This window comes from Gossypium hirsutum, chromosome A10 (genome assembly GCF_007990345.1).
Source record: "Gossypium hirsutum isolate 1008001.06 chromosome A10, Gossypium_hirsutum_v2.1, whole genome shotgun sequence".
Classification (NCBI taxonomy): Eukaryota; Viridiplantae; Streptophyta; class Magnoliopsida; order Malvales; family Malvaceae; genus Gossypium; species Gossypium hirsutum.
In genome coordinates this window covers 96,092,940-96,103,769 of record NC_053433.1, presented here as the reverse complement: position 1 = coordinate 96,103,769, position 10,830 = coordinate 96,092,940, and the positions used below count along the sequence as shown (strand labels likewise).

Below are 10,830 nucleotides of genomic sequence, written 5' to 3'. Positions count from 1 at the left end.
CATGAGTGGGTTAATCCTAAGTGCCTTTCTCATTTTGACATATCAAATCAATGGTGTGGTCTTGACATGCATAATCAAGTAAGTTCTATAATAACAGTTCAATACTGACGCGCTCAAAGCAATAATAAAAGTGAGCATGAAAGAATTAATAGATGCTCAAAAGGCTCAAAAATGTCACAAAAATTATGGCTTTTTGATGTTTAAAACTTGTGAATTTCAACTCAAAGTAATACCTAAACTTTGGGGAAACAACCTAAAATTTTAAATTCTTAAAAATCAACTTATCATGCTTGATTCTCTAATGTCTTAAGGTTTAAACAATCAATGCATAAATGCCTATGTTTTAATTCAAGATATATCAATCAAAATCATAAATCAATCAAAATTTATCCTAAAAATGATATGAGAGCTTTTCAAGAGAACAAGGCAGTCATTCAGGAATTTTTCTGATAATGAAATAAATACCCCCCACACTTAAGATGTACATTGCCCTCAATGTACAAAGATAGATAGGAAAAGATAAATTTGGAATCATAAGATAGGGGGAGAAGTGAAACTTCTTGTATGATGAATTCCTCAAACTGGAGTTTGGAAGAGTAATCGGTGCGAGAGTGGAGGAGGATACTTTGGCAGTGGTAGAGGTTCATTAGTCCATAAGTCCTGCGCCAAAAGAATATTATATCTAGTGGTAGCTATGGTCATGGTCGATCAGGACATGGCAGTCGTGGAGAACCTTTCTCAGTGGAGTTTTTAGTCCTTATGCGATGATGAGCTTAGGAGCTCTATATAACTGTGATAAAATTAGGAACTTTTTAGGGGATATGAGTAAGAATAATTACTCTTAATGAAATAACCAAAATTGATAATAAAATAAAATTCTAAAATCTTAATAAAAATAAAAAGTAGTTTTAATAAAAATTAAAAACATAAAATAATAAATAAATGTTTTTAAACATCTTCATCGCTGGATGGTTCGCAAGGTGGGACTGGCGATGAGATGTGGAGGTGCTAACAAATCTGCTGTAGAGTAGCATCAATGTTGTCAAATCATTGAAAACATTGCTGCTCAAATCGAGTGAGGCGCTCAGAGATGTCAGCATATGAAGCCGCCACATGAACTAGACGAGAGGGTGGTGGTGGCTGAGTCGGTGGGTCCTCATGCTGTGGAGGGACATCATCAAGAATGTCCTCGTAGGCCTTCTCCTCGGTAGATTGGGCGAGACGATATTGAGGAGGGTAGGTTCCTCGGCACTTTTCAATCATCCTCATGCTAAGCATGCTCGAGATGCCTTGTGGAGACATCTGGCCAATAAGGGTTAAGGATTATTCTTGGGTGCGGTGCTGAAGAGCCCAAAGTGTCGAGCCAACTGAGTAACATAGGGACCAATGGAGATGACCCCCTTCCTATGCCGCTCCGTCTGGTGCAAAATCACGAGGGCGATGAAATAGGCAAGGTCGATGACGTGCCCGTGCAACATACACCATAAAAAGTAGGCGTGATGAGTGTTGATGACACCAGTGCTTTCTCGCCGTCCTGTAATTGTGTGAGCCAAAATAGCGTGTAGGTACCTCAGAGATGGAGAGAGAGTCGATGCCTTGGAGCAGCTAGGATTGTAGGTGGCCCCACCTGGTACTAGTGCATCCCAACATCGTGAAGGAGAACGATGGATGTGGTGGTTGAGATCATGTGAGTCATTCTCCTCCTTGAATTCCTCCGTATATAAACCCAGTACAGTACTGAATTCTGGTACGCTGAGCTAACGGATTAATCTGCTTAGGCGAAATTGCACCGTGCTGAGATCATCGTAGTTCGTCATCACGGTCTGAAGATGAAATGTGGAGCATAATTCCATCGTAAGCTTGAGATACATCGACTCGATGATCCCAAAGAAAAGCTCCCAAGGGTCGGTGGTTAGGAGGGCTCGAATCGCATCAGCCAACTGAACTTGTTCTATTATAGACCAGTCAATGCAGCGATCCGCAATTAAAAGTCAGGCCTGGATTATTTGGAATAGTTCTTCTTGGGGCCCGATGGGGAACCTCAGGAAAGGGTGATGAACTTTCGCGGTAGGACCTGAGGAAAATGACGCTCCCTTCCTTTTCTTTGAAGCAAGGACAACGGCCTTTTTACCACATGAGAATGACATGGTGCCTGCAATTATAAAGGAGAATATCAGTAGGTAAACGAATTTGAAAAGCCATGAATTTGAACTAACAATTTCAACCAAAATTACTAATACTAACCAATCTCAGCCAACATAATAATTTTGATAGCATAATTGATCGCGTGATTCGTAACAAGTAATAAATATTTATAATGAAGATCAAACCTGTACTAACTATTATCATGACGAAAAGGCAAGCGCACCTATCGAACAATAGTATAGTAATGGCAAGACCGAGATATTGTACCCAAGGGAACAAAAAGTACTAGTAATAACTATCTTTTTACTATCTAGCCTAAGAATAAAAGGGTTTGTTTTAATTTAACTAATTATTTAACTAAGAACGCACAGAGAAAAGGATTAGGAAATTGCTTTGGGGAAAATCGATTGACTTGAGACAATACCTAAGGAAAAATCCATTTAGACTTTACTAGTTATTCTAGCTCCGAATCGGATGATTTATTCATTCAACTTGTTCTGTAGAGATCCCTAAGTTATGTTATTATCCCTATTCAAGACTAATAACATCTAATCCCTAGATTGAATAACTGAGACTTTTCTCTAATTAACACTCTAGGGTTGCATTAACTCGATCTATGGATCCCTTTATTAGGTTTCACCCTAATCCGGCAAAATCTTGTCACCCTATTTCTAGGCGCGCAATCAACTCCACTTAATTATGGAAAATGTACTCTTAGATAGGGTCTATTCCTCCTCTGAATAAGAGCATGTCTTGAATCAGTATCCTGGGATATCAAGACAAGAATTAAGAACACATAATTAAGAACAAGTTAAATATTTATCATACGATTCAAAAAATAATAACAAGATTCGTCTTAGGTTTCATTCCCCTTAGGTATTTAGGGGATTTAGTTCATAACTAAATAAAAGTACATATCAAAGCATGAAAATAACAAAACATAAAGAAAACTCTAAAACCCCTGAAGGAATTCTGAGAGAGATCTTCAGTCTTGGAGTAGCTCTGGCTTTTGGGATGGATCGTCTGGCTTCCTTCAAGTAATTCCCGACATGTGGTTTTGTTCTCCAAAAAAGTTCTAGAGGGGAGCCGCTCTTTCTAAGCCACACTTAGGGTGTTTATATAGGCCTTGGATTGGCTTTGTTCCTCCCTAAGCATCCTTTTCCGTGTAAAATACAACTCTTTGAAAAAGGGGCACGCCCATGTGCCACGGCCGTGTTCGATCCATTAAATTGCACACGGTCGTGTGGGTCAATGGCCAGGCCATGTGAATTTTGAAAGCCTTGGTCGACACCCTCGAAAGACACGGGCATGTGAACAGCCCGTGTGGCAAGGCTTAGACCTTGTCATCTTCTTGATTTGGTCCATTTTGTGCCTTTTTGGCTCCTTTTGACTCTTGGTGCTCTCCTGAGTACAAAACATGAAATAACCAGATTAAGAGCACCAAATCCACAAATCTAGTGATAAACATCCATAAATATGCTAAGTATTTGGGGTAAAAATATGTATAATTTGGCGTTTATCAATAATTTCGTACATTGGCATTGTAAGAGCATGAGAATGGGCAACGAATTTCATGGAAATATAAAAAGCATAAATTTGGCACATAACATGAGTTGTAATGGTAAATCACAAAAAGCAATTGAAAACTATGAATATTGATTTAGAATAGGTGAATAAGGCATGAGAGTTTAATAAAAATATGTCATGGGGAATGAATGATAACTAATCTTAAAAGAAATGAAACTTGAATGATAAAATAGTGTGAGATACATGAAGATTATAGCATTAAAAATGCGTGGAGTTAAAGGTAAAAGAGTGAACAAATGCTAAAACATGGAAGAATAAGCATTAGGAATGAAGTTGGAAGCGGCGTACGGGCGTGGCGGGGAGGGCGTGTGGACTTACAGTGGCTAGGGTTAGGGTTTTTGGGTGAAGAAGACAATGAATAGTGCAGCCTATTTATAGATTTTTGGGCACACGACCAGGTCACACGCCCGTGTTCCCCAATTTCAGCCCGTGTGATTCGCGAATTTTGAGTTTGGGAGCGTCTGACATTTAGTACATGCCCGTGTTCCTCGGGCGTGTGGGTGCACACGGTCGTGTCGCACGGCCGTGTCTAGTGTTGTTCACTTCTCCCACGCTCGTGTATGTAAACCCACGCCCGTTTCAATCTAACAGGTTCGACCACGGGTGCTAGACACGAGCGTGTCGCACGCCCGTGTTTTTTTAACAGGTTCACCCACGGTTCTTCCACACGGACGTGTCGCACGCCCGTGTTGTTTTGGCAGGTTCGACCACTGCCATGTCGCACGGCCGTGGCATTTTATCGTAGCCCATGTTTGGGAAAATCGTTGCCCTATTTTCACACTGCCCTAAGCACGCCCGTGTTCTTAGTCGTGTCTCTGTGGAAAACCTGTGTTCAAAAGCTCTGTTAGTAAGTTAGGTGTTGAAGACTAAATTTTAAAGAAGTTAATACAGTTAGTGCTCGGGGTTCCTCCCGAGAAGCGCTTATTTATAGTCTAAGCTCGATTTACCTCTCCATTGAATGATCATGGTGGTTTGAGGAGTTTGTACTCCTCATTCTTGTTATCATTCTCATCAAAATAAGGTTTTAGACGGGTGTTGTTTACCTTAAAAGTGTCGAACTTGGGATGACTCACCTCGACTGTACCGAATGGGAAAATGCTAAGTACCGTAAGAGGGATTTCTTCATTCGGTGTGGTAGTGACAATGTGAGGATCTGCGGCATCTAATAAGACTTTATCTCCAACCTTAAGTTGATTTAGAAAGGTATTGAGCTCGTTCTGGCGTAGTTTTGGTTTATCATGTGTTCTCGGTTTATGCGTCCGCCATTCATCTAACTCCTCTATTTGTAACCTTCGATCTTCATGAACAGGTCCTCTACTATTGCTTGAGAATGACTCATGTGCTTCCTTTAGACTCATTTCCTGTAAAGTAGGTTGTACCATATTGTCAGTTTTAGTAGAATGGGTTAAACGATCACCTTTAATTTCCGATGTGTTGCCAGAATTGCTAGCTTGAAGAGTGACTGTTTTGTATCCAACACGGAGTGTGAGTTCACCTGTGCCAACATCAATAGTCGTTTTAGCAGTTGCTAAAAAGGGCCTTCCTAAGATCAAAGGAGTGTTGCTATCTTCCTCTATGTCTAAAACAATAAAGTCAATGAGAAATATAAATTTATCGATTTTAAATAGCACATCTTCAATAATACCCCTAGGAAATCTTATAGTTTTGTCTGCTAATTGAATGCCCATCCTAGTCTGTTTGGGTTCCCTAAGACCTAATTGTTTGAATATTTTGTAGGGCATAACGTTAATACTAGCCCTTAAATCAGCTAATAACATCTAAACTACCAATTAAGCAAGGAATCATAAAACTCTATTGATCTTTTAGTTTGTTGGGTCGTTTATTTTGGAGAATAGCTGAGCAAACTGTGTTTAGCTCCACATGCGATGCCTCGTCCAACTTCCACTTATTTGCTAAAAGCTCCTTTAAAAGTTTCATTGCGTTTGGCATCTGTGATAGGGCTTCAATAAACAGTAAGTTAATATGTAATTTTTTAAGAGTTTAAGGAATTTACCAAATTGTTCATCTAGCAGTCTTTCTTTGTCGTGTTGGGGTATGGCACATAAGGTTTATATTTGACATTCACTGATTTGTTTTTATTATGACCTACCTCACCTTAACCTTTGCTTCCCACAGTTTCTTGCCTAGGTTCTGGCTCAGGCTCAACGACTCCTTCGTCATTTTGAATATTAATTGTGTTGAGCTGTTCCCTTGGGTTGGGTTCAGTATTACTTGGCAAGCTACCTTGAGGTAGTCCGGATATTAGTTTAGAAAGCTGGCCTAACTAAGTTTCGAGCCCTTAAATTGACGCTTGTTGATTTTTAAGTGTTGTTTCGGTGTTCTGAAAAAGGGTTTCTGACACTGAGATAAACTTTGTGAACATCTCTTTAAGGTTCGGTTTCTTTTCCTGTTAATAGGGTGGCTGTTGAAAACCCGGAGCATGTTGTGGTCTTTGATTTCCTTGACCGCCCCACGAGAAATTTGGGTGGTTCCTCCAACCTGCATTGTAAGTGTTACTATGTGGATTGTTTTGAGATCGAGGGTTATTACCCATGTAATTTAACTGCTCGTAATCCATGTTGTGGCCATAAGGTTGGTATTCAGAATGGCTTGTAACACCTCCACTTGCTTCGCACTGCATTACTGGGTGAACCTGTGAAGAACTAAGAAAACCATCAATCTTTTTATTTAGAAGTTCGACCTGGTTTGACAGCATAGTAACCGAATCGACGTTATAAATGCCTGCTGTTTTAGTTGGCTTAGTCCTCATGACTTCCCACTAATAGTTATTCAGTGACATCTTCTCTATAAACTCATAAGCATCTTCAGATGTTTTATTATTGATGGTTCCGCCAGCAGCTGCGTCAACCATTTGTCGAGTCGAAGGATTCAGGCCATTATGGAGTGTTTGAACATGAAGCCAAAGCGGTAACCCATGGTGAGGACACCTTCTCAGTAAGTCCTTGTATCTTTCCCATGCATCGTAAAGAGTTTCTAAGTCCATCTGCACAAACGAAGAGATATCATTATGTAATTTAGCTGTTTTAGCCGACGGAAAATATTTTAGTAAAAATTTTTTGGTCATTTGTTCCCAAGTAGTAATTGACCCTCGTGGTAACGAGTTCAACCGCTGTTTAGCTTTGTTCCTCAATGAAAAAGGGAATAACCGAAGACGAATGGCATCATCAGAAACACCATTAATTTTAAATGTATCGCATAGTTCCAAAACGTTTGCTAAATGAGCGTTGGGATCCTCATCCTGCAAACCATCAAACTGAACAAATTGCTGTATCATTTGAATAGTGTTAGGTTTTAGTTCAAAAGTATTTGCAGCTACAGCAGGTCTAACTATGCTCAATTCAGTTCCTATTAAAGAAGGTTTAGCATAATCATACATAGTGCGTGGAGTAGGATTTTGATTAACCGCAATTACAGAAGGTGGCTGATTGTCTTGGTTGTCAGTCATCTCTTCGGTTGGGGGTTGAGTATCATCCTCTTGCTCGTTCTCTGTGTATCTTAAGCTTCGCCTTATTTCTCTTTGGTTTTTGCGAACTGTGCGATCGATTTCTTCGTCAAAGAGTAGTGGTCCTGACGGGTTTCTTCTAGTCATAAACTATAAAAACCTGTCAAGAGAAAGAAAAAGTAAATTAATAAATAATAATAATAAATTAAATTAAATTGCAAGAAAAATAAATGGCTAAAGTAATAAAAATTGAGCATTCCTAATATCTTAGTTCCCCGGCAACAGCGTCAAAAACTTGATCGCGTTATTTTGTGTGATAAGTTTTATATATTTATAATTAATCGTTCTTGAAATTAACTATTATCTCAATGTAGGTAAGTGTACCTATCGAACAGTAGTATAGTTTTAGCAAGACCGGATTGTCGAACCCAAAGGAACTAAAAGTACTAATAATGACTGTCTTTTTATTATCTAGCCTAAAAATAAGGTGGCTTTGTTTTAACTAACTAATTAACTAATATAAGAATTCACAAAGAATGGAATTGGGGGATTACTTTTGGAAAACAATTGAATTAAGACAATACCTAAGGAAAAATCCACCTACACTGTACCTGTCATTCTGGCTCCGAATCAGACGATTTATTCATTTAACTTGTTCCGTAGAGATCCCTAAGTTATGTTATTATCCCTATTCAAGACTAATAACGTCTAATCCCTAGATTGAATAATTAAGACTTTTCTCTAATTAACACTCTAGGGTTGCATTAACTCGATCTATGGATCCTCCTATTAGGTTTCACCCTAATCCGGCAAAATCTTGTCACCTTATCTCTAGGCGCGCAATCAACTCCACTTAATTATGAAAAATGTACTCTTAGACAATGTCTATTCCTCCTCTGAATAAGAGCTTATCTTGAATCAGTATCCTGGGATATCAAAACAAGAATTAAGAACAGATAATTAAGAACAAGTTAAATATTTATCATACAATTCAGAAAATAATAACAAGATTCGTCTTAGGTTTCATTCCCCTTAGGTATTTAAGGGATTTAGTTCATAACTAAAAAGGAAAACATCTCAGAAGAAGAATGAATACAAAACATAAAGAAAACTCAAAACTCAAGAAGGGAAGTTGAGGGGAGATCTTTAGTCTTGATGATGAAACCGGCTTTTAAGATGGATCAATCGGCTTTCATCGAGTAATTCCTTCCTTCCTCTCTGTGTGTCCCCTTACTTTCCTCCTCTAGGGTGTATTTATAGGCTTTCAAATGCCTAAAAGCCCTCAAAATTGGCCTTTTCCGAATTGGACTCAACTTGGGCTCGGCAGGGACATGCCCATGTGACACGCCCATGTGATTCGTGCTTCGAATCTGCCAAATTGACACGGCCGTGTGGTCTACCCGTGTGAGGAAGTCCAAGCTGTGTTGAATTCGTACTTTAGCCCATTTTTCTCTATTTTTGGCCCGTTTCTCGTTCCTTTCGCTCTCTTATGCTCTTCTAAGTATAAAACATGAAATTAAAGCATTAGGAGCATCGAATTCACATATTCTAATGGGAAATCATCCATAAAATACATTAAACATGGGGTAAAAATATGTAGAAATTACGGTTTATCAGTTGCGTACTGACTTACCCTTACGAACTCTCTCTCATATTCTGCTATAGTCTTGTTCCCTTGTTTGAGTTCCGGGAACTCCTTTCGTTTCGAGTCTAAAAACCTTTGGCTAATGTATTTCTTCCTAAACTCTGCTTGGAAGAAATCCCAAGTGATAGTTTCCTTTGGCACTACCGAGGATACAGTCTTCCACCAATGGTATGCAGTATCCTTTAGGAGGGACACGACACACTTCAAGCACTCCTCGGGTGTGCACGACAATTCATCTAACACCCGTGTAGTATTTTATAGCCAAAACTCGGCTCTTTCAGCATCATCTTCAATTTTGGCTCTAAATTCCTCAGCCCCATACTTTTTAAGTTTATCTACGGGGGGCTTACTGATTCTTACCGGTGCCATACCTCATGGCACATCCTCATCAAGTTGGTTAGGGGGCAGGGGAGGTCTTGGTATGTTGAGGTGATTCCTCAGATAATCCCCAAACCATTCATCCATCATATCAAAAAAGGCAGCTCGGGCCTCTTCTCAGCCTTCAGACATAAGCCTTCTACTACTAATAGATATAGCTCATTGTACAGAAGCTGGAGCATGGATCTCGGCTCCCTCGGACTCATCTTACGCTTGATTGGAAGACATTTACGATATTCAAAAACAATTTAAACGGTTAGGAGATGTCACACTATCAATGTTCAAATAATGGCATGTATAGTGAAATCCAATACTCTCTATGTCACACTACCCGTACCTGAGACCGGGGACAAGTACGATGCATTACTGGACATATATGCGAGCATAAATAGAAAATACGGGTTATAAAATTTCGTTTCAACTCAAAGCAAATCGACTAACATTGTAGTGTCCCAATTTTGGGCCTGCGAGGCCCTAAACAAACATTGAGAATGGTTTGAGACCAAAATAAAGATCTAAGGAAAACTTATAGTTTAATACCTCACACGCCCATGTTAAGATCATACACACGCCCATGTGCATTGGGACACGCCCGTGTGGCCACCCCATGTCCAAAACTTGAGCATTCTGTTAGATTCACATGGCCAAGACACACGCCGTGTGTCTAGCCCGTGTTCGACACTGACTTAAAATTTTAGGTGCAGGGGACACACGGTCATACCAAACACCCAAGGGCGATCCGTGTGTCACACACGGCCTGAACACACGCCCGTATGTCTACTCGTGTGGACCTTATTAGGCTACTTTTCAAGCCTTTGGCCACCCTCAATTTCCCACTCTCATCTATAGTTTCCATTGATATCTAACATGCCCTAATTGCACTCAAGTTCTATCATAATTGTCAATTGTATGTAAACCTCATATCCTTCGTTTTGTACATGCTAGGTTACCCTTTTGTATTAAATATTATAGTCTCATTAATCACAATATCAGATTTGGCTCGTCTTTTAATCATTGCCAATTGTGATCCTTCCAATTTCAAATGAATTGGTCACATTCATCGTATCCATTCATAATACACCATGTAATCATTTCAACAAGTAAAAATTTCATGATTAGTAGGATAGCAACCTACACCAATACAGGCCATATATCAAGGCCATACACAAAATGAATGGTCATAACATTCAAGCCTTTACATTGCTAGCCAAAAGACACATATGACAAAATGACCCAAAAATACCTATACATGCCATTGAACAAAATAAATTATCTATGTACCAAAGTTGGACTAGTTGATAGTGTGTTCACTCTCCAACCGTCTTCCAAACTTTACGAGTCCTCGACCTCTGAAAGACAGGGAAAAGAGATGGGTAAGCATTTTCATGCTTAGTAAGCTCGGATAACTAGAAAGTAAACTTACCGATAATTAACATACAACCATAATAAGCAATAAAACCGACTAGAATGAAATGGTTTCCCTAGCACTTGCATTCAATCCACAAGTTAGTCACAATCATAATACATCTTGTAATTTATCATTAGATGAGCTCATCATTCACCATTTCATCTTTATATTCCATATTAATCCCGTTGAGTTTCTAGGAAATCT

At 39.3% G+C, this 10,830-nt stretch overlaps 1 non-coding gene across 1 annotated transcript; it reads left to right on the top strand.

The window, feature by feature from the left end:
• Nucleotides 1-6,662: 6,662 nt before the first annotated feature.
• On the top strand, nt 6,663-6,768 carry LOC121209221 (small nucleolar RNA R71). The gene has a single exon (XR_005904338.1). It is a non-coding gene; the product is annotated as a small nucleolar RNA R71 (small nucleolar RNA).
• The last annotated feature ends 4,062 nt before the right edge of the window (nt 6,769-10,830 follow it).